The following is a 24,829-nucleotide window of genomic DNA, read 5'->3' as shown; positions in this document are numbered from 1 at the left end:
TAGGCAGCAGTTCTGCACAAAAGGACTTGGGGGTTACAGTGAATAAGAAGCTGGATATGAGTCAGCAGTGTGCTCTGGTTCCCAAGAAGGCTAATAGCATATTGAGCTGCATTAATAGGAGCATTGCCAGCAGATCGCGGGAAGTGATTATTCCCCTCTATTCGGCATTGGTGAGGCCGCATTTGGAGTACTGTGTCCAGTTTTGGCCCCCCCATTACAAAAAGGATGTGGAGAAGTTGGAGAGAGTCCAGCGGAGGGCAACAAAAATGATTAGGGGGGGCTGGAGCACAAGACTTATGAGGAGAGGCTGTGGGAACTAGGCTTGTTTAGTCTGCAGAAGAGAAGAATGAGGGGAGATTTGATAGCAGCCTTTAACTACCTGAAAGGGGGTTCCAGGGAGGATGGAGCTAAGCTGTTCTCAGTGGTGGCAGATGACAGAACAAGGAGCAATGGTCTCAAATTACAGTGGGGGGAGATTTAGGTTGGACATTAGGAAAAACGTTTTCACTAGGAGGCTGGTGAAGCACTGGAATGGGTTACCTAGAGAGGTGGTGGAATCTCCATCTTTAGAGGTTTTTAAGCTGTGGCTTGACAAAACCCTCGCTGGGATTATTTAGCTGAGGTTAGTCCTGCTTTGAGCAGGGGGTTGGACTAGATGACCTCCTGAGGTCCCTTCCAACTCTATGATTCTATGGTCTGATGACACCCTCTTGAGACTCATCCAAGACTCTTTTCCTGTACTTTATTTACTTTATCTTTTTTCTCCACTTGAGGAACCTGTTCAGTGACCAGCGTGGTCCATCTGTCTTCACTTCAGAAGGATAAAATGTTCTGACCCATAAGAATCATTTGTGTATTATGCTCCTGATTTTCATGTTTCCTAGTTGGTTGTTATGGGACCTGCCACTGTGATTCTGAAAACACTTTGCTCCATCGGTCCCTGAGTTCCTTGTATCTCTTTGGCGGGAGTGTTTGAAATACTTCTGACTTTCCTATCTCAAGGACATGCTGCAGATGGAATAATATACCTTGCTTCAATAATTTTCTTCACAATTTCATATGATGGAGAGGCATCCCTGTGTAATTTTTTGTCAATTAAAGTGAATTTTGTGCTAGGGAAACTGGTTCAGAAAAAAGAATCCTTCCCCTCTAGTATGTATGTTAAGACTGGAAATAAGACATAAATTTTTAACAGTGAGAGTAATTAACCATTTGGAACAATTTACCACAGGTCATGATGGATTCTCCATCACTGTCCATTTTTAAATCATGACTAGATTTTTTTCTAAAAGATATGCTTTAGGAATTATTCTGGGAAAGTTCTATGGCCTATATTACAGAAGATCAGACTAGATTATCACAATGGTCCCTTCTGGCCTTGGTATCTATCAATTATATTTATAAAGCATGTATGTACTGTGATAGTTGCCAACACAGGGACCTTCAGAACTAAAAGCACACAGTTCTCTTCAATTTAAACACCAGGCTATGTAGCAGAATCACATCCTCTGTGGAGCAAACTGTACTAGCACGGTGGCTAGTAGTTGACTTATTTCCTTTGGTCAGAGGAATCTTGTCCCAAGGATGAGAGGCCCACATCAGGCAAGCCTCCACTTATGTGACAGCCATGATATCAGCCAACAGCAGGATTTAACTGGAGACAGTGGAAGTATAGTAGTCTTTACAGCCTGAGCTATAGAGTCAGGTTCTGTACCTGTGAACTACAAAACAACGTGATAAGGCTGCCTTCCTCATCAGCCTGGCTTTTGTAATCATGCCACTTGCTGGCTTTTGTCTTTCCATCTGGGTCTGATAATTGACCAGGGCTGGCTCTTAAAGGATCAGGCCACCCTGTTACAGGCATAGTCTGTGGATTAGGCAAACAGGAGGATGTAACACACACTGACCAGTGGGTTACAATAGCAGAGACACAACTGAGTTGGAAAAGAGGGGGAAGGGAGGAGTAAAGCAGAAGTGATTGAGAATGGTGTAGGAAGCAAGTGGGGAAGTTGGAGAAAATGGGGACAGTCATAGATGGAGGTGAAATAAGTAAGCCCTTATAGGTGATATTGACTTGATTCTGATATGGTTAAGACAGGAAGCCTTTGCATAACCTTTGACAATTTCTAGAAGCCTTTTGCTCAATTTCCTCTCTCTATTTTTTCATTTTCTTACTCTTCTCTACTTATGAGACCGGAGGCAATGAAACACCATGACAGGATGTATTCATAGTATTTTTGTTCTGTCCAGAGCAGAAGGTATCATAAATCTCACACAAAAAGGCCAATTTCCATGCAATTTCCAACTCCATATTTCTAAACTCAAGCAGTTCAGATAAACATCTGAACTTTCCATGTACTTATTTTATTATAGTTTACCATACACAAATCAGAACCACGTATTTTTACTCACAATCAATTTTATTTTATATTAAAAAACAACAAAAAAGAGAGAAGCAAAGCAAAGTCTCCACAAGAGAGCAGTGTGTGTGTATCTTCTCTGTAAAAGGCTGCAGCAGGTACAAGTTCAAAACAATTCCTGTCTCTGTAGGCATGCAGAATCCAGAGAAATGGAAAGGTGCAGTACACCAGCAGTGTGATTACAGTTTCAGAATTTACACAAACCACCCTATCCAAACCTTTTCAGGTTCATTTATTACCTGTGAAAATATGGTGATAGCACACACAAAGCCTGAATCACCCCTACGTTATTTCATAATAACTTGAGTGTGTGCTTTGTGGCTGCAAAGTTGCTGATTCAAATAAATGGGAGGTCTTTGCAAAGTAGAAGTTGGAAATGCATCTCAGTGCCTTGGAGATGCCAGACTCATGAAAGTGCTGTGGGTTTCCTCAATAACAACGAGGCCAGACTAGCTTTTCCTTGAATACAAATGGAAGCTGATATGATTCTAGCTGACTGTTATGCTCCATCAAGCAACAGAGTAGACTATGAAGACATAAATTATCATATATGCATTAGGTAAATTAATTATGACACTTTCAGGGTTGTGATTTGAAGGTGTTACAGTGCAAATTAGATATACATAAAATTTGGGGGAAGGAGGAAAAGAGCAAGGAATGCTGTATCCAGAAATAAAGTCAGCTTGCTTAGTGGCATAGCAGGAGACCTTCAGACTGCAAGGCACAGGGACACTACCTTGTGATTAATTTTAACATGAGGGGCAGATTTTTAATGCTATTTATGTGTTCCAAGAGGTGAATAAGAAGATGGTGGGTTTTTCAGAATAACCTAGGCATCTAGATTCCATTGAAATCAGTGGGAGTTAGACACCTTCAAAAATCCCAGTGGGCACCTATCTCCATCTTTGGGCACATAAATAACTGTAAGAGATCTGTCCATGGGTGACTGGAGAATGGTCCCAAGGATGTGAGGAGGCCCTGCCAGTAGCCACACTTCCCCATTTGTTGGAGAAACATAGATAATTATCCCAGATTAAGTCCATGATTTGTCCTCCCAGATGAAAAAAGAGTGGGGGTGCGTAAAAGGCCTAAAGAAAAAGTTGATAAACGAGGGACTTCTAGAAGCATCTGAGTGAAGCAGGATACAACCAACACATAAATATGATTGTCTTATAGAAATCTGGCTCAGTAGTTTAGAAAATTAGATTGATAAGGGTGGGAGGGGACCTCATAACTTTCTCTAAAGTGTAGTAAAAAATCTGACCGGGGAGAGAGAAAGTAGATGAAAGGGTTTGGGTGGAGGAATGCACGCACATGAGTAACCACTCACAGTGTTGCCAGTCCTTGTGATTTTCTTGTGAGTTTTGTGATATTTGATGTGCTTTCTTAAGAGTCAAGTTATTGTGTAAGAGCTCATGGGTTGGGTTGGGTTTTGTTGAAGTAAGTTTCTGGTTCTTGTGGTTGCAAGGAAAAGCATGAAAATGTGTGCTGAATGCACTCTGAAGGCTCCAAAACAAAACAAAAAAACCACCCTGAATTTTATTTTTAAAAACTCATGATTTTTAAGATAATCTCTCTATTTTGGGGGGCCTAACATGTAATTTTTGAAAGTGTGGCAATACTGAGTAGGAGAGACCAGGAAGGGGATGTCTGGATTAGATGGGCAGGCAACTGCCCAGTTTGCCAGTCCATTTCATGGGCAACTGGGTTGGCCCGTAAGATGTCTTTCATCACAATAAGCCATTCCCAGTAGCTAGTGGTAGCAGTAGAGTCTGAAGGAGAAAACAGCCCTAGGTGCACTGAGTCACCAGAGGGGATGAGAGCCAGAGCATTATCATTTACTCCCCTCTTTGCTTCCTTTTGCAATGTGTACTGCTGCGGATGGCCCTGGGGTGTGAGGTTCCCCATACAGGAAGCCAGAGTGCATAGAGAAGGAAGTACATTCCAAGCCCTAGGAGTGAGTGCCGGTGCTCACCATCACAGGACAAGGTTCAGTGACCCAAGGGAAGAGGGAGGGAGATGTAGCTAGAAAAATAAGACAATCTGCTTGTGGGGATCAGGGCTGGTAGTTTCTCCCACATCAGCTTCTTGATATGACTGGGGCAGTCTGCAGAGAGACTCCAGATTGAATGTTCCTCATGCAGCACTCCTCCTACTCAACTCAGAGTAGGAACATCTCTCCAGTTTTCACCAATGCAAGTTATGAAATCGTCTGACTGAAGCCCTCATGATCACTTCACAGCACCGGTGCAGCACAGCTGGAGATACCCATGTGCATACATGCTGTGTGTGAGTGTGCATGAACTTGGAGTGTGTATGCAGCGTATGTGTGGATAGTGTGTGCAGGGGTAGAGTGTGCCTAATTTCTACAAATCATGATTCCTTCAGCTGAGTGTCCAAATGAGCTGGTTAGAATAAGGGTTGGGGATTTGGAAAAATCACAAAAATGTTAGAAAAATTTCTTTGTCACGGCTGTGTTGTGTCATAATTTCCCAACCAAGGCACTGCTCTCAAGGGAGACAATTGTGCTGGGAAAGTTTGTAATGGGAACCCTTGTCTGCCAGTTGAGGGAAAAAATATGGATAGACTCCCTTGAATGTAAAATTTCTTGATCTGCAATCCCCTGCTTTAGATATCTATTCACTTTGTTCCTCAGGCCTCAATCCTGCACAAGTATCTTTGAAGGGAGACTGCTGCACCAGTGCAGAACCCACTCTCTGCAGTGAGGTGTCCATGTGGGCAAAGGAGCCCACACATGGCAAGTTTATAGCAAGCAGGTGCTCCGCTTATCTAGTTATCTCCCTGAGGGTCAAGACATGTAGTTATTCCACTGTGGATGGCTGTAAAAATGCCACCCCTGACTTACTTATGATTGTATATAAATATGAAGGTGCTTCAAAAAAACCACAGAAGTCCATTACTTGTATTATTTTTAAGTTATTTTAAATTACAGAAAGTGCCATTTGTAATGTCTTTTAATGAGATAGAATGCTTTCTTTTGTCACTTTCTGACAGAGCCTGGGAAGCAGAACAAGAATGATGAATTTCTGAGAAATGACAATCAACATTTGGATAAATGAGGATGAACAGAATTATGCTCCAATCTTGTGTCAATAAAAATGACAGACATTTAAAGTCAATTCCATGACATTTCCAAAAGGGATGTAATTGACTATTTTAATCTGATTAAGGATTTTCTCTCTCTCTCAACCAAGAGGAGGCAGGTATCATAATCTGAAATAGGAAAAAAAATATATAAAAGAAGAATGTATCTAACTACTTATAGAGGTTTGAACAGTTTGGCCTAAAGTAGCCACTAATTTTGGATGCCTAACTTTAGCCACCTCGGTCTTCATTTGCAGAGATACCCTTAACTTCAGAATTCACTGGGAGCTGTGAGAGCTGAGATCCTCTGATATTCAAGCCCCAGGTGTCTCATGTTGCACACCCAAAAAACAGTGGTCACTCTGAACATATTGGCCTTTGCTACTGTTACAGATACTTTGAGTTTGTTTATTACCTTTTATGCAAATACTTTGGACTGCATGACAATTGATAGTCAAAATGTGTGAGAGTGATAAGTATTTTATCACTGTTTGTAAATTGGGGAAACTGGGGCATAGATGCCTTCCCTATGGCTTTGTAGAGAGTTAGTAGTAGAGCTGGAAACAGAACCAAGAGGTATGTACACACTGACGGTGGCAGTACACACTGACGGTGGCAAATTGAGTGAACACCCACTCAATCAATCCAGAAGGCGATTCAATTAAACCACCTCCCCAAAAAGCGTAGCACTGTGTCAACGGGTACGCATTTCCCGTCAGTTCAGTGCAGTGGAGACAACGCGCTAAAGGGAAGTTACGAAGTCATCGGGAGTTATGCAAACTACTCTGTGTAGCTTGCGTAACTCTTATCAACTGCCGCCGAATTTTGCTGCGGTGTAGACCAGTCCTGACTTCCAGTCCCCATTCATAAAGAGTAGTACGCTTCTAATCAATGCTTACTAATCCATTTATCGAATAATAATTCTATGTTAGCACCATGTCTTTTAACCAATTATATTTAGTTAATAATTCTTTGAAGACACTGAAAAATTAAAACATCATCTGAACTTTCCTAGGGTAGTATTCACTCAACTAGCAGCTCTGAAGAGATTGACATACAGGAGATAATGGGACATTTGGAATTCTTCTAAGTACATGCATAGGCACCCAAATGGTATCTGTATCGTAGAGTCATAAGAAGGGTGTATAAATGAAATGTTGTTAATGTAAATACTCTGCCTATCAGATGCTACTTCTCTTGCCCATCAAAATGATTTCACCTGCTTTTAAATGAGAAAGGTATAATAATTATATGTTGAAAGATCTACTATGCCTCTGAAAGAAGTTCTTTATTCAACAAATACAGAACTAACAAAATGAACATGAGTTCCAGAGGGGTAGCCGTGCTAATCTGTTTTATAGCAAAATAGCGAGAGTTCTGTGGTACCTTAAAGACTAATGCATTTATTTGGGCATAAGCCTTCATGGTCAGAAACCCACTTTGTCAGAAGCACATGGTGCACCTTGCATGAACATGGTGAACGTGGTGAACAAATGAACATGGTGCACCTTGCATGATGTAGCTTGAGGAATGGGGGTGACAGGTAGGTATGCAATTTTTATTTCTTTAAATTTAATATAGCGCCTATCTGAGCTCTGGGCATTGTACAAATTTAAAATCACAACCAGGAAAAAATATCCTAAATCCTGAATGCAATTAAATTAAAAATGCAAGTGCTGTCAGGCAAACTAAAATATCCCAGTTGGATAGCCCATCTAATAATATAAGATTATATGCCCAGAATTATCAGCACAAAACAAACTTGCATATAATATATAAAACCACAAAAAACAAGTACATGCTAAACAAACTAAATCACTCACCTTGATCCTCATACATGTCTACAGAGTGCAGGGTGTCAATATATGTACCCTAAAGATTAGCTAGTATGCTATGGTGAAATGTCAAAGTATAGACTTACTAGATATTGAGACACTTATAAAGATAGGTACATGGATCAAAAACTGTGTGTGTGTGTGTAATAATTGGATATTCAGAGAATGGAATTATCAGGAGAGATGAAATATCCCACCTTCCTTATTCTATGCATTTATCCATGCATCAATATCAATGCCACCTTTACATACTAATAGTACCATTAATATTCATCACTGTACTGCTTTAAATTTGCAGATAAAATGAATTGGCCAACAGAGACAAAAAATACACCCCAAGTACAGTTCTGCACTATTTATTTCAATTACAGGTCTGGGGAAAGAGCACTGCCATTACAAAGAGAAAAGGTTTCTAAGGGGAGTTTCAGATGGAACTCATAGAAAGTTCTGATGAATATTTAAACACAGCAGCTGCTACTTGAAGAATGAATTTGTTGAAAACAGTGATGCTACAGTAGTTTAGTATGAAGCCTAAAGCTGGCTAAGTCTGGGGGACAACAGGGTTTCCTCTGAAACTTTCCAAGAATAAAAACACTTCCCACACATATGGTTGATTAATTTGAAGAGACACCTTAGTTCTCCCCATATCCATCTATCCTGATACAGTCTTAGGTGAACAGGCTTCTAAGAGACACAGTATATGGAACAGTACGAGTCAAGTGTCAAGATGGAGGAAAAAGGCAAAAAGAGGGAGGGACAGGTAGGCAATAAAGTCTCTCATCCCCATGGCCCTGGATCATCTTGTTCTTGATGCACATTGCATTTTCTTCAATATGAGCTTGGGAAAGGCGGGGGAGGGGAGAGCTCACTTTAAAAAAAATGCACTTAGAGACAGTAACCAGAGTTCAACGAGGCCCTGAGATAACTACTCCAGTAGCCATGGGTTTCATCTGACTAACCTCACACAATAAATCCCTTGAGGTAATCGGCATTAGCAGAACTTTCAGAATGTGTGTAATTCATTTCCTTAAGCATGTACATTACATGGCAATTTACTGCTTGACCAGATTGCCCTTCTCTGTAGGTCCTGAAATATTTGCCCAGACATTCATTTTCACACAGTGTCTAGTTCCCTCTTGGAAATGGCTGCAGAAGAGGGTATTGATTTGGATGCTCAGCTGGTGCAAGAAATCATGCAGTGAGGGTGATTCCACAAAAGTGACTGAACGTTACTGTTAAAGCATGGAAATCACTGCAGAAGATGGTGACATCTGTTAATTATGGCAAGAAGAATCTAGTAGGTATTGTGTGGGGTACACACTTTAAATGGCCTGTTGATAACCTTCCCTCTTAACTGGTGAGATTTTAAAGAGTAGTCAACATCATCATCAGCTGACTCTCATTCATCCCCCCAGGAAAACAAATTAGATAGAAGATAACTACAACCTCTCTCATTTCCTATAAAAAATGGTCTAAATACAGCACTAGATGGTACCTTTCACTCCTTTGTCCAGAATCCAATGGCAAAGAATTTTAGCTCAGAGGTAGTAATACTCACAAGTGGACAATACTCATAGTGGACAGGACATACTGTTATACTGAGGACTGGGATTTGAAAAAGCTAATAATTGTAGCTAGATTCTTCATTATGAGGGTTCTCTGGGTTCTCATCACACTATGGAACTAATCACATCTTCTACAAGGCCTTTGTTCTTCATTTATTTTGTCACTTTGTTCATCTTAGAATAAGCTTTTAGAAGCAATTAAAGGGAAAATAAGGATGGTTTCTAAGATTATTATTACAATTTATTTTTTTATATTGTGGTAGTACGTAGGATCCCCCATCATGGATCTGGGGTCCTACTCCTACAGTTGACACTAAAATGTAAGTTTTGCCTTATCCCAGTATTGACCTTATTGCAATAGTTCATAATGTGTTCAAGGTACATCATAGCTCTGAAGTTTATGTTGACAATTGCTTATGAATCATTCATACCATAACTGGAGACTGACCAATAGCATGCTATCCAATCCTTTGCAGAGATTCTGAAAAACTACAAAAGAACAGTGTCTGTATCAGGGAATCTGATACAAGAAAGTAAGAAAATGTGTTTTAATTTTAGGGTTCTCCACTAGTATAACATGACCCAGCAATTGAAAAAGACATCTATAACTTTTTTTCTTAAAGGATCTTATTTGGAGAAAGCCACGTGGTCAAAACCTCTTGGCTTAACTTCTACCACTGTATATTTAGAGTCCATTTCATTACTTTAGTCACTGCTTTAAATCATTAAAATGTAACAATTGAAATTCCCCAAATAATCAATGCTATTTACGGCCAGCATGTACCCATGAGTCATAGTCAAACAAACAAAAAGATGTGCCAAATGACAAACTCTGAAAATCAACAAATTGGGTTCTGGTGGCTCTGATGGAGCTCACAGTCAGGGACATTCCACTAAATATCTCAGAGCACATTTCTAATTAATAAAAATGTTCCTCTCTCAATCTCTGTGAAAGGAAGAGTGGTAATCTCTAACACAGGAAGGTCTCTCTACATGGCTTTATAGATTAAAACCAACACCTTCAGTTTCCCTTAATATCATATGCAAACCCAATGCAATTTATGAAATATAGGTTTAAAGGTATGTGGGTAAAGAGGTTTGTGGGATAAATGCTCACATGTTGGGAATGGGCTTTATGGAGATTTTTACCTGCATGCCACTAGTTCAAATCTCATCCAGGTGTAGAGTAACCAGAAAGCATAATCTGATAACCAACTCATGTCCTACAGTATGTGTAATGGTTTGGTGATTACAGTCCAGTTTGTAGTGGGCTGGTATCCATGTTGCAAAATTAAAAAAGCAAAAACAATACACACACACTTTGCATGCACGCACGCACGCACACACAAACACACACTTCAGTGATAACTGGCACCCTTCTTGTCAGTATCATTAGAAAAACCTGGATTGATTGATCCATGGACACTGAATAAACTTTTTCATCCCTAAGGGAGGCACTTTAATTTAATCCATGCAGTGGATAAACAGGGGCCTTCAATCTGTCCAGCCTGTAGCTTTCCTCTGTACTAAGTCAAAAACAAAACTATGATGGTCATTTGTATTCACTTTGTATTTTGCCATGTATATGCCCAACTATATACTTAGACTACCTACCAGTAAGTCAACATAAACTTGTTGCTCTAATTTTCACTGCAAAGCACTAATATGCTCTGATTTAGATTTTGTTTTCCCTGCAATATTTCTTTTGTTCTAATGATGTTGGAATATAGAGAATTGAAGCAAAGTCTTGGTACTCAAGGACCTGCATAGGAAAGAGAATGAGCTTTAGAAACTAGCAAACCAACTACTAAATAGCACAAGAATCCTGCTGAATTATTAATAGGTCCTGTTATTACTCTGCCATTCCCACAGGAGTAAAACAGGAAAATGTTTTTTTTCAGCCTGTCCCTCCTTTATCTTGACAGCTTAGTGTAAATGCTGGTCTCATTGTACTGTGTTCGTCCATCTAGCAAATGTGTCCATCTAGACCTCAAAAGTGAGCAGCCAGTTATTCTCCAGTTTCTTTGATGGGGCGCTAAGGAGGAAATTCATGGAGGAAAGGAAGCTATAGTTGTTCTCATAATATTTTTTTCCCTTTCAGGTTTCCTTCCTGTCCTGTATCATCTGCTAACTAGAGGGATAACCTTACTGCATAACAATGTTGTGGTAGATCAAAGTATCTCTCCATGGAGACCTATGGCATTCTTGTACTGTCTGTCTAGAAAAGGCACTTGAATCAAAGGAGCAGCCATGATCTTTTATCAGGATGTTGATGAGTTCCAGAGGGGTAGCCATGTTAGTCTGTTTTTAGCAAAACAGTGAGAGTCCCGTGGCACCTTAAAGATTAACAAATTTATTTGGGCACAAGCTTTCATGGGCAGAAACCCACTTCGTCAGATACTTTTATCAGGATGTCATCATCTTTACACCAAAGTCCCTGATATTTGATGTCAGTGCTAGACTGAAGGCAGGAGGAACACTTCAAATCAACTGGCTGAGCAGGACATTCCAGGGTTCAGCTGGAAATCATAGGTTAATGCAAGTCATCCATTGTAACTGTGCTTCTTTTCAGTAGAAAGCTATGTCTTCTACACCTTTTTTCAGTTAATCCTGGTCAATGTAGAAGTCTCACATTCTTTTTACGTATACAAAATTCAATTCCTGCACTTGTAAATTTTCCTTTGTACCTTCTTAATTTGGCTCTGCATCCTAAAAAGTCCCTACTTGACCTCTTTTACCCCCAGCATAAGGGAGCCTATTTTAGGCAGATGGAGCCTGAGTTACTATTAAATCCCTAATGCTATTGGACTCAATTGCTGAATCTTAGAGGTTCATAAACTTTTTCATTCCAGTACTTCAACTTCAACTGCTTACAGTCTGCTCCTCCTTAGAGTGGCCTCTAAACCCTGGCCATTAGTTCTTGCAGTATTTCATAGGAGTCTTTTGTAGGACCTGGTGAATCGGTTTATGAAGAGACAAATTATTCTGAGGATGACTGTTTCAAGTGACTTAGCAAATTCACTTCAACAGCAGATCAGAAACAAAGTCATTGGATCTGGCTGGGAATCCCTCAGATAAATAGTCTGGGATGTCTTAATCCACGTTAGGAACTGTTTAAAATATGTTAGACAAGTATATATCACCCCCAAGATATTGTACAAAACATCCCAGATATTGGTTTCTACTGAGGCTCATGAAGGAGAAAGGACATATCCTGGAATAAATGATATACATGTCTAGAAACTCTAAATCCAGAATTCTTTATTTTATTTTCCCATCATCTTTAAAATCAGAGTAATTCAAGCACCCCATTTCAGGGTAGTAGAGAGTTGCATAGCTTTTTGATAATTCTTTGTAATGGTAACGGTGAACCAATGACAGTTAGGTGTTGTATATGTTACTAAAGAACACCTTCCTCTTGTTCAGATTCAGGATATTCTCTTCAGTTGGAAATGTTGTTGAAAACAATTATAAGTAGAAGGGAAAATTGCCTTCTTATTGGGCAGCCTATTTTGGTTTGAAACGTGTTCCCCGGCCAGTGTATCTAGTTCAAGTCTGAGAGACCAAATTAAAAGCATATACAGATTAATTCAGTTTTAGTAAATTCAAAACAAGCTACACTGAGGAAATAGTCAAAAGCTGGAGGCTGTAAAGGAAGGTTGTGACCGATACATTGCTTTGTCCATGCTCTTCGTCCACCTTTTTTATGTTAAGAGGATGGAGTTAAGTTAAATATGGTTATGGTAAAAAAACCCAGTTATGTAAAAATGGTATCTTGTCATCTTAACTAAACTGCTCCCAATGCATCTTGAACTCATCTCTACTTGTCAGCATTTTACTGAGCCAAGTATTCATTTTTGCTAGTTCTGCATAGCAAATAATTATTTTAGGGTGAACTGGGCTCTATCTGTCTCATGCGTTAAGGGAAGTATCCATTACATTCATATTGCAGAATATCAATAAGTAATAGAAAGAACACAGGTGAACACAGATTTTCAGATTTTAGGTGGGGTTTGCAGTGACTGCAGACAGAAAAATTATCTTCCCACTTGAAAACTGAGCAGACATTTTAGTGGACATCATTGAAAGAGAGTGCTTATAATATGGAAGCTCTCCTTAGCTGCTTATCTCTGGAGTGAATGAATGCAGTTGGAATGCAAAATAGAAAAATAGTTTCTAAACAGGGAACTGTTCTCAGGGACATTTTGATTTAATTATCAGCTTTTTTATTGTTGCTACAGTCTAAGCATAAAAATTGTATTGAGAGGGAAACATGGAAAATCTGTTATTTCAACTGTGTCAATGACACTCCAACAGCTGATCATGAAAAGATGATTGTTCTCTTTTTATTCTCAGGTTGTTTTCCTCAAAAAAGAAAATATACTATATTAATGAGGATTAAATGTTTTAATGTTCATAGTGCTCATTGTACTCAAAAAATAATTTATTTCTGATTTAAGTTCACAACCATGCTTTGAACTCTTATCCCCATTTCAATCAATTTGAAGTGCAAGAGGTTTACCCTGGACAAGACTGGAGTTTAGCTTTCTGAGTGTCTCCCATTGTTTCTACTGCTAACCCTTAAAATCAGCTAAATGAATGAAGGATTTATTATTTTTATTTATTTGCATTATAGTAATATCTTAGGCCCTCAGTCAAAGATCAGGGACTCCTTGTGCTACAAACTGTCCAAACAAGTAACAGAAAGTCAGTCCCTGCATCAGAGAGCTCATAAACCAGGTTTATGACACAACACATCAAAGGAGATGAACTTTAGATTCGGGGTTGGCATTCAAAGTTATGGTACAATGCAGATGTTTCATGTAAAAAGCAGTATTCTTAGCTCTCAACCTACCCAAGCATTGTTCACTATGTAGCTAAGGAATGCAAGGAAGCTGGAGAAGGCTGCTCTGAATTGGGTATAGTGATGGCATCAACTGTTGTAGAGGAAAAAAGACCTGTGAATTCAGGACTTGGGCATGATCTTTAACAATTTTCTTTAAAATATATTTATTTAAAAAGTCACTATTGTCTTGATGTAAGTCAGTAATGAAAAAAATAATTAACTTGGAGGCAAATGTAAAATTACTTTTCTGGCCAATGTTTGTGCTTTTACAACCACATTCTCCAATCTTTCTTTTCCCTGTAGCCCTGTGAAAAATCATATAAACAGAGGAAATTGACCCCTGACATATAGAGGGGGAAAAAGTGAAACTGACAACACAAAAAAGTGCTATGAAATATGTAAATTAAGCAAGCTAAAAAGGAGAGTAAATAGTCTTTTTTAATGGTTCCGCCTAAATAATTTTAGGTTTAAAATAATAGTTTCACAGAGACATGATTTTTAATCTGGTCTCCTTTAAAATGTGAATTGCAAAGTGTGAAAAATAAAATAAAATGAAATGTCCTACAAATGTTGTTGCATGATTACAGAGGGAGATTTACCTAGCTATTTCATCTGTATAATCTATTATTGGTTAATTCTGAACAGTGCTGAGAACCCTCAGCTCCCAATGTCTCAAAGTATTTTGTAGTTTACATTCTCAAGTAGTTTTTCAAACAACTTTTCAGTTTGGGTTCTTTGTTTGTTTGTTTTCTCTGTCTCTTAAAAAGACCAAAGTAAAGGAGAAAGAATCCACACTGCTGGAAAAAAGCACCCTCCCATCCTGTGTATTATCCGTGCATCCAGATCGTGTTAGTCATTTGGTTTGAAAGGGTATTTGTGAGCTCTTTAGCTGTTCTGATCAAAGATGAGTTACTTGGTCAAAGGTCTAGGTAATAGAAGGTGATGGCAACAGTTAACTTGTTTGGATCTAATGAGGTCTCATAGGGTAGGATGGTGACTCTGGCCAGGAGATGTTCTTCACTTTTACTCCTTGTATATTTTTATTTAATGATTTGACATTCAATGGCAATTATCATCATTTCTGTCCATTTTTTCCCTCTGAAGTAGTTCTGACACAGATCAGTGCATCTCAATATCAATTTTTTTTAATGGAGCAGCAATGTTAGACACTGACAGCTGGAAATCTTAATTGGTCCTATAACAGAAAATATAATGACTATTCAGAGTCATTTGTTCTTTCTGACCCTGCCATTCAATCAAAGGTTAAGTGTTAATTTTTACTGGGGAATATTAAGAATGCTGGTAGGGGGGAACATGCTTGTGAAAAAGACATCAATACTGTTATAAGGGTCAAAATAAGAAAATTGTGCTGCAGCTATGGCCTGGAGGGGCCACTTCTCAGGGTCTTCATGACCAGATCACTTGTAGTCCAGCCTTCTGAAACTGCCCATAATAGGGGAGGATGCCTGCTCAGAAGTACCTGAATTAAACCCATCAACTGATTTAATAAAAAACCATGAACGTAGGAACTGCCATACTGGGGTCAGACCAATGGGTCAGACCGATGGCCCATCTATCCCAGTATCCTGTTTTCCAACAGCAGCCAATGCCAGGTGCCTCAGAGAGAATGAACAGAACAGGCAATCATCAAGTTATCCAGCCCCTGTTATCCACTCCCTGTTTCTGGCAATAAGAAGCTAGGTACAATCAAAGCATTCGGTTGCATCCCTGATCATCTTGGCTAATAGCCATTGATGGGCTTATTCTCCATAAACTTATCTAGTTCTTTTTTGAACCCCATTATAGTTCTGGCCTTCACAACATCCCCTGGCAATGTGTTCCACAGGTTGATTGTGCTTTGTGTGAAGAAGTACTTCCTTTTGTTTGTTTTACACCTGTCACCTTTTAATTTCATTGGGTGACCCCTGGTTCCTGTGTTATGTAAGGAGTAAATAACACCTTTGTATTCACTTTCTCCACACCAGCCACAATTTTATAGACCTCTGTCATATACTCTCTTAGTCATCTTTTTTCCAAGCTGAGAAGTCCCAGTCTTTTTAATCTCTCCTCATATTGAAGCTGTTCTATAACCTTAATCATTTTTATTGCCCTTCTGTGTATCTCTTCCAATTCTAATATATCTTTTGTGAGATGGGGTGACTAAAACTGCATGCAGTACTCAAGGTCTGAGCATATTATGGATTTATATAGTGGCATTAAGATATTTTCTGTCTTATTATTGATCCCTTTCCTAATGGTCCCTAACATTTTGTTAACTTTTTTGACTGCAGCTGCACACTAAGCAGATGTTTTCATAGAACTATCCATAATGACTACAAGATCTCTTTCTTGAGTGATGACAGCTAACTTAGACCCCATCATTTTGGGTGTATAGTTGGGATTATGTTTTCCAATGTGCATTACTTTGCATTTATCAACATTGAATTTCATCTGCCATTTTGTTGCCCAGACACCCAGTTTTGTGAGATCCTTTTGCAACTCCTCACAGTCAACTTTGGACTTAACTACCCAAGTAATTTTATATCCTCTGCAATTTTTGCCGCCTCACTGACTACCCCTTTTTCCAGATCATTTGTGAATATGTTGAACAGTACTGGCCCCAACAAAGATCCCTAAGGGACACTATTATTTTACCTTTCTCTATTCTGAAAACTGACTAATTATTACTACCCTTTGTTTTCTGTCTTTTAACCCTGTTACTGATCCAGGAGAGGACCTTCCCCCTTATCTCATGACTGGATAGTTTGTTTAAGAGCCTTTGGTGAGGGATCTTGTCAAAGGCTTTCTGAAAATCTAAGTACACACTTGTCCCAATGTTTCTTGACCCCCCCCCCAAAGAATTCTAATAGATTGGTGAGGCATGATTTTCCTTTACAAAAGCTGTGTTGACTCTTTCCCACAAATCATGTTCATCAGTGTGTCTGATAATTCTGTTCTTTACTATAGTTTCAACCAATTTTTCTGGTACTGAAGTTTAGGATTACTAGCCTATTATCACCAGGATTGCCTCTGGAGATATTTTTAAAATTGGTGTCACATTAGCTATCCTCCAGTTACCTGATATAGAAGCTGGTGTAAATGATAGGTTACATACTACAGTTAGTAGATCTGTATTTTCATATTTGAGTTCTTTCAGAATTCTTGGGTGAATACCAACTGGTCCTGGTGACTTATTACTGTTTAATTTATCAATTTGTTTCTTAACCTCCTTTATTGACACCTCTATCTGGGACAATTCCTCAGGTTAATCAGTTTATTTCCTGAAACATGTTACCCTTAAGAACATTATAATGGCCATTTTGAGTCAGACACATGGTCCATCTAGCCCAGTATCCAGTCTACCAACAGTGGCCAGAGGACATTTATCACTAACTTAGTTAGCATGGTTAAAGGTATATGAAACAATCTTAAAAATTTCCATTCCTTTTAAATATTACATCCAACATCCTTGTTTGGCAGATTTACCTCAGTGGATTGAATTCTGCAGGTCAACTACAGACTCTCTCTCTAAATATAGCCTTTGTATTATTGCTATATTTACTAATTTTGCAATGAAATTAAATAAAAATAAAACAAACATGCTGTTACTATTTAGTATTGTATTCCCAACATTAAATCAACCTCTAAGGATCTGGTTACTGCTGTCCCGTAGCAGTCTTTCATGCCTTATTTGAATTTATTTGGGCATTACTATTTAAATGTATTCCGGTAATGAAAAGAATGAATGTTTGTGTGTATTTATGCTGGTGTATATGCAGTAATTAATGTAGGTGTATGTACAGTAAGTGAAATGCAGGCTTTCACTTCATCCATTCCTCTTTCTCTGGGTGAAAGATCCTATCTTCCAGCCCATCAATATTCACATCATGGCTTCTCTTGATCAAACACTGCCTTTTGTATCAATGTGGCTGGTTTTATTAGTGGAAGGTACAGGCCTTGTTTTGTGTAGAATTTTCACAGCTGTCTGTGTTTGCTCATTTGCCAAGGGAAAGTCAGAGAGGGAGTGGGGGAAAAAGTAAGTGAGTCACCCGTTAGATTTTAACATGGAATATGTAAGTGGTGTTATTCAATCCTAAGGATGGGAGTTACCCTGTTTGGAGTCTAAGATGAGATTCAAAATGAAAATATATTGGACTCTGTGGAGGGCAGACCTTTGGCAAAAACAGTCCATGCTCTTTAGTACTGTTGACAATCTTGGCAGCACAGCTTTTAGTAATTCAGCCAGTGCAAGGCGCTTCCATTTTAACTCACCTATTTGAGCTGCTGCCTACAGCCTCCTGAGTCTTGGCTACAGTAACATGGCGGGGACACACATGATGACTTGGGTTAGAAGGGGCTCTGCTAAGTAGTAATGTGTGATCTAGTTTTGACAAATGGATCATTATACTGAGTTGTAATAATTTCTTCACCTGCAAGAAGGATTGGATGCACCTCTGGATAACTTTTGTTGTAACTGGTGTATTATTGATTATTTGACAATCTATTTTTCATACTGGCTTGTGGTGCTATAAAACGGCAACACAATGCTTTCTTACACAACGGGCCTAATCTCACAGGCAAAGTAGACACAAGCCTGAACAATTCTTAGATGGGATATTACCAGGGAACCCAGGCTGTTCGAAGACATATAATATTAATGTCAGAGGTAACATTTTCCCTTTTGAGTCCATATGAACCAGTTCACCAGCATATTGCTAGAGGGTGCTGTGCAGCTGGAAATGAAGTTAGAGACGGTTGTGACAACTTGTGGTTATTAGAGAACCAATGATGTTCTTGGTAGAAGTCAGGGTGATAACCTTAGTGCCCTGGCCAAATTCGAATTGGCTAATTACATTTCCCTACTCTAAATTTCCTTGCTCTTTCCACTGGATATAATGAGCCTGATTCTCTGTTGCTCTGCACTTTGTGTAGTTTTTTACATAGTGCAAAGTGAGTGTGTAAATGCTACGAATCAGAACAGTAGTGTTTTACAGTTGCATTGGTGTAAGTGACTATTAGGTGCAGGGTAAATGAAGAATCAGGCCCACATTTTCTGCCCTTAGTGCTGTCTGAAATGTTGAACAGTTTCCATGTTCTACCTCAGAGGTGGCTGAAACAATTCCTGACAATCTAATGAACTGAAGTGTGGCTACCTATGTGCAGACTCTCCAGTTGGGGAAAGGGTACAGATGGCTTCTTTCCCCCACATCTAACATATGCTTACCTGAAGTAGCCAATATGCTGTTGTATAGCATCTCTGAGTTTCAAGGCACCTCTGAAGGGATAGAGAGTGCGTGCCACACTCTCCTAAGAAGTGGCATGCTAACATGCTCCCCCCTCCGTGTGCTGAGCAGCTATTGGAGGCATTGTACCTCCTTGAGCTACAACGGATCCCATATTTTCCTTGAAAGAAGGTGTAGTTTCACCTCTAATACGGTCTCCTAACAGAAGAATTAAGACTTAAAGGTTTATTAGAGACCAACTGTTTGTCCTCCATGTAACCTAACATATTCTTCCTGCACAGTCAAAATATCTCAGACCCCTACAGTTCATTCTCTATATTCTGTTTTATGCATCTCTGACTGTGAAAGAGAATTTGGCCCATGGTTTAAAACACACTTTGGAATCCTTAGGGAAGCAAAGAGCTATATAATTGTGAGATGTCATTATTATTACTGTGTGTCAGCTCCTTTTCCTGTGCAGATGAGTTTCTTTGTTTTACACTTGCTCCTGAAAGGCTGAACAAAATTGATTTGCTAAAATTCAGGGGAGTAGTTAATTCTCTAGGGGAGCAGAAAGAAGAACCTTTCACTGCACTCTTGTGTCTGAAATGCATCACTGATGTGCAACGGGGGGAACAAGTAGTAAATTTAATTAATAATGGATTTTTGCACCTCTCAGCTTCTAAAATGAAATGTTTTTCCCATTTTATAGGATTTTATTTTATTAGCCACACAAAGAGAAATAATGGTTCATTTACCTATGTCAAAAACAATCTAAACTCTCTGCTATTTACTTTCCTTTGTATAAATTTTAATGCATTTTTAATTCCACCCCACTGGTTGGTAAACCAACCATTGAAGTTATTGCTGCCCTGTAATGTATTTCAGTCATTTCTAATAAACTTGGACTTTAAGATGATTTATTATTATCACTGTAAGCTATGAAAATATATTCACTGCCTGAAATAGAGTGGGAGCTGCAGCCCTTTCATTACTAAGGGTAGACTTTAGTGAGACCGAGGCCTGGTCTACACTGACCAGGAAACTCAGCGGCAGTCGACAGGAGTTCCGCAAGCTACATAGGTTGTGTAACACCCATCAACTTTGTAACGTCTTTCACGTGCCATCTCCACTATTCTGTGCCAACAGAAAATGTGTACCTGTCGACACAGCGCTATGCTTTCTTTGGAAATGGTTTTATTAGATCAACTTCTAGATCGATTGAGCGTGTCTTCACTGCCACTCAATCAAACCGGAAAAATTGATCTGATGGTGGTGAATTTGCCACCATCAGTGTAGACATAGCCTCAATAAACAAACAAAAGTGAGCAAGTATAATACAGTCAGTTTCTAACTTTGCAACTTTCTCTGATGGAGGAACACAATTCTATCTGACTCAAAGGGACACTATAAAATAGTACAATCCTAAAATACAGGATTTTGGGGGGTCATTGGAATAAAAGGCAATGGGGTTATATAATCTAATAAAATAGATTTTTTTTTCATTTTTTTTTAATTTCAAAGAAAATATTGTTTTTTCTGTTTGAACTTCACCCCTTCAGTGGTTTGTAGCCTCATTTTCTTAGATTTAGGAATTTTTCTGGTAGTGCTCAAATATCTTTTGTGAATAAAATCAGAGGTGCACAAAAATCTTCACTTTAAACCTGAACTTTAGTCAGTAGGAAAGGGTAGAAAGTAAAAATAACCAGGTAAAATTACAAATTTCCAGACTAAAATGTTTTATCATGAGATGCACCATTTTTCTATAGAGATTATCCTGATTGTCACTTTCACCATAACCATAGTTCACTCAGTTCTTTGTTCCCTGAAGCCATAACAGAATTATTTATTATTATTATTATTATTATTATTGTTGTTGTAAGTAGTTTGTTTATTTGTGTTTACTACAATAATGCCTAGGAACCATCAGAGAATGGGTCCCCATTGTGCTAGGCCACTATACAAATGGTGAATAGTAGCTACTCCAGTCCTTCTTGTTCCAATCTCAGCTTCTTATGAGTTTCCTCTGTTCCTTTTACAGCATGCTTGTATCTAGAATCTTCCAGTTTCTGAAATCAGCAGCTTCTTGCATCTCCAAGCCTTCCATGTATTATAATCTCTCTATGCAAATGATTGGCTAGTCAGCTGGTGATTTTGATTGGCACCTCAGCAATTTTCTTTGAAGGCATCTTTCTCAGTTCATGCTGAGTTTCCCTCACTTTCAGATTGCTCAAGTACATTGGCAAGGCAATGTGGATATGCTTACACAGCCTTTCTTCCGGGTCCGTTCTAGAAGACCTCAGTTTCTCAGGCTGATAGTCTTTCACTTTCCACCAGCACTAAATATTTTTATAAGGAGCGGTTTGTCTTAAGAGAACTAAAGGTTTCATTTATTTAGGCCTTTGAAATGCCTTTGTCTATAATTTCTAGAGATGGGCTATTCAAGTAAGTAAGTAATTTCTTATGAAATTTCCCTTAAACCTTTGTTATAACTCTTTCTGTCTGTATATGGCAAAATACACACATTTATATTAAGCAGGTGCACTATCTGACCTATTTACCGGAATCTAGCCTAATTCAAAGCTTTCATAATTCAAATTTGTATTACAATTCAATGGAGAAGCTATTCTTCCAAGACTGCTTTAAGTTACACCAAGGAATCAGCTTCTGAACAGCCATCTTGGTAAGGTGGATGGGTGGGTTCTAATCATCGGGGGAGTGAAATTCTGGATCAGCCTTCCAAGGGGAGCAGTGGGGACAAGAAACTTAGCTGGCTTCAGGACTGAGCTTGATAAGTTTTTGGAAGGGATGGTATGATGGGACAGCCTAATTTGGCAATTGACGGATCTTTGACTATTGGTGGGAGATATGCCCATGGCCTGTGAAGGGATGTTAAATGGGGTGGGTTCTGAGTTATTACAGAGAATTCTTTTCTTGGTGTCTGGCTGGTGAGTCTTGCCCACATACTCAGGGTTTAGCTGATCTCCATATTTGAGGTTGGGAAGGAATTTTTCCCCAGGGCAGATTGGCAGAGGCCTGAGGATTTTTTGTCTTCCTCTGTGGCATGGGGCATAGGTCACTTGCTGGTGGATTCTCTGTACCATGAAGTCTTTAAATCATTATTTGAGGACTTCAGTAACTCAGTCTTACGTGATGGGTCTACTACAGGTGTGGGTGGGTGAAGTTCTGTGGCCTGTATTATGCAGGAGGTCAGACTAGATCATCATAATGGTCCCTTCTGACCATAGAGTCTATGAGTCTATGAACTCTGTTTCTTTTTTTGTTGTGGAACAATTGACTTCACCTCTTTGTGACTCAGGTTACATATTTTTTAAAAGGTAGATAATGACAATGTCAGAGAGGTGTTGGGAGGATTATTTTATATTAATTGCACTAACAATATATTCTTCAAATATAAGTTGAAACACATCCCCTGCTTTGAGTAGCTCACAATCTAAAAAAAGATTAATTAGTTAATGTTTATAAAGCATGCTGAAGTGCTAACTAGTATGATTCATTCAAATAACTACCAATCCCACTTCATGATATTCCATACTTGCTTCTCTGTATTTTACAGACACGAGCCAGATCACTAGTGGAAGGAACCTGGCATATATTTTATTGATGCATATCAGCAACAGTCAGTTGGCTTTTCATTACAGTAATAAAAAGTATATGACTGGCTATTTATTTTCTATTGCTGACCACGAACCTCATGAATGGATATTGACTGTTTTGATTCTAATCTTTATTGTACTGTTAACACAGTTAAAATCTCCTTGTCCATGCCATGAGGTGTCTTTTCCACTATCAGATTGCAGCTGGAATGGAAAATCAGCATTTTTGCTTCCCAGATTCATTTCAAGTAGACATCCTCAGATTTCTGACATATGTTTCTATTTGTTCAACTCATTCATGATGAAACCTGAAAATCTAAGAGATAGTGGGGGCAGATAATAAAAATATGTAATAGGTGGATAAGAGCATCAAGAATGATTAGGGACTGGAGGGAATGACTTATGAGCAAAGATTAAAAGAGCTAAATATATACTATATAGCTTAGATAAATGATAAATTGAGTGAGGGAGGAGTGATCTAAGGAAGAGACATTATAATTATCTGCACATCACGGCACATCACCAAGGGCTGAAATATGCCAGTTAGTCACAGCCCTGATTTTGGGAAGAGCTAGAAATAAACCATAGTGCATGGGGGAAAGAGAAGAACATACCACATCATTCCTTGGAAAACCTTAGAGCGTTGTAACCTGCTTTCCCTGGCATGCTGAACAAGCTTCATGGGTTGGTATAGAATAGAGTAGGGTCATGACCCCACTTCTTTGCCTTCTTTGGGATGATTTGTGTCCCAAGGAGGAAAGAGAGAGAGCACTTCCTGTCCTCCCCTGAGTGCAAGGACTCTGATTGTCCCTGGCACTTGTATTGGGTATGGAAACTGGGAGCAGAGAGAGGCCTCCCCCACACACATCATCACCACTAAAAACATACATATTCATGCTAGGCACAGGGACAATCAGGGCCAAATTATCTGGCAAAACCTCTTAACAATGAGATCTACCAGTTTCTTCAATGGCCTTCTGTGAGAGGGTGTACCAGTCCCAGAGGCCTCAGGATCCTACCTCATCCCATCTCAGAAAGAAGCAGTGAAGCAAAGTCATCCAAGTGATTTAGAGAGACTGCACAGGAGACAGCCAATCAAGAAAAGACTTCAGGGAGCAGCCAATCAGAGGGTTGCAGAGCCTATAAAGTAAGCTACAAGTTCAGAAAAGAGTTAGTTCCTTTCTGGAGCTAAAGCAGTGCTCCTGACTGGCCGAAGGGAGCAGGCACCATGAACAGCTCAGTTGCTGGCAGGGACCAGGGGAGCAAGAAACAGCTCCTGGAACTTTGTTCCTGTATGCCCTGAGGTGAGGGTGGACCATTGGTGAAGGTGATGAGGCCATGGGGAAGTGGCCCAGAGACCTGTAGCCACACAGCAAACAGCTAAAAGGGATTTAGTGGTGCATGGCTGCTATTCAAAGGGTCCCTGGGCTGGGACTCAGAGTAATGGGTGGGCCCGGGTCCCCACCACTGGCCAAAAGTGGAGTGGCCTACTCCCTGAGGAGGGAGCTGAACCTAACCCCAGAGAGGGGACTAAAGACCCCAAAGAGAGTCAGCAACTCACTGAGCATTGAACTGTGATACACCCCTGAGAAAGGGACATGACCTATTTAGCAACTCAGCTGGAGTCAGACAAAGGCCCAGAGAGGGCAAAGACTGTGTCTCCAGGGAGGAAGCCTTGAGGGTTTCGATTCCAGGGCCAGGACTATGTAAAGACTGTGAGATTGTGTAAAGACTGAGAGGTGTTGCGATAGTCTTCTCTTGAACTGTTTACCCTGGCAGGAGTCTGCTTTATTTGTGTCCCACGTGGACCATGCGTGACTTGGCTGGATGGCTGAGTCACTGAAAATGCCTGGGAAACCACTTTCAGGGGTCAACACAGACTGAGAGAGGTGCAGACGCACATCTGGAGAGGGAACACTCGTGAAAGGTGAGTGACACTCCAATTACACCTCCCCATTGGTTGCAACATAAAGCACTAGAAAATAAACTTCAGGGAGTAATCCAACAGACTCAGAGATGGGCTGAATTATTTCATTGATCCTTTCTGAAGATTAAAGTAGAGCCCTGTATCTGAGCCCATGCACAGGGCACATCTTTATATTAAACTGGAAACCCAGAGACAGACTGAAACTTAATATGAACTTCTGAGCTCAAACTCTTCCCCATCTCTAATTTGTGTAATCCTGTGAACAATTGCCACCACTATAGCACAGTCCGCT

The 24,829-nt window shown here is 39.6% G+C and overlaps 1 long non-coding RNA gene across 2 annotated transcripts in view; it reads left to right on the top strand.

The window, feature by feature from the left end:
• LOC137159377 (uncharacterized) overlaps positions 1-24,829 on the top strand; it is a 403,501-nt gene that overhangs the window by 311,854 nt on the left and 66,818 nt on the right. The window contains exon 4 of one of the 2 annotated variants that reach the window (XR_010921623.1): positions 5,436-5,549. The exons of the other annotated variant lie outside the window; for it this stretch is intronic. This is a non-coding gene — a long non-coding RNA (uncharacterized lncRNA). Of the gene's footprint in view, positions 1-5,435; positions 5,550-24,829 lie in introns of those variants that run through there. 2 annotated transcript variants of the gene reach the window in all.

This window comes from Emydura macquarii, unplaced genomic scaffold (genome assembly GCF_026122565.2).
Source record: "Emydura macquarii macquarii isolate MOO-44397 ecotype Brisbane River unplaced genomic scaffold, CSIRO-AGI_Emac_v2 contig_1876, whole genome shotgun sequence".
NCBI classification, from domain to species: Eukaryota; Metazoa; Chordata; order Testudines; family Chelidae; genus Emydura; species Emydura macquarii.
The sequence above is the reverse complement of the archived record's forward strand: the minus strand, read 5'-3'. Positions and strand labels throughout refer to the sequence as shown.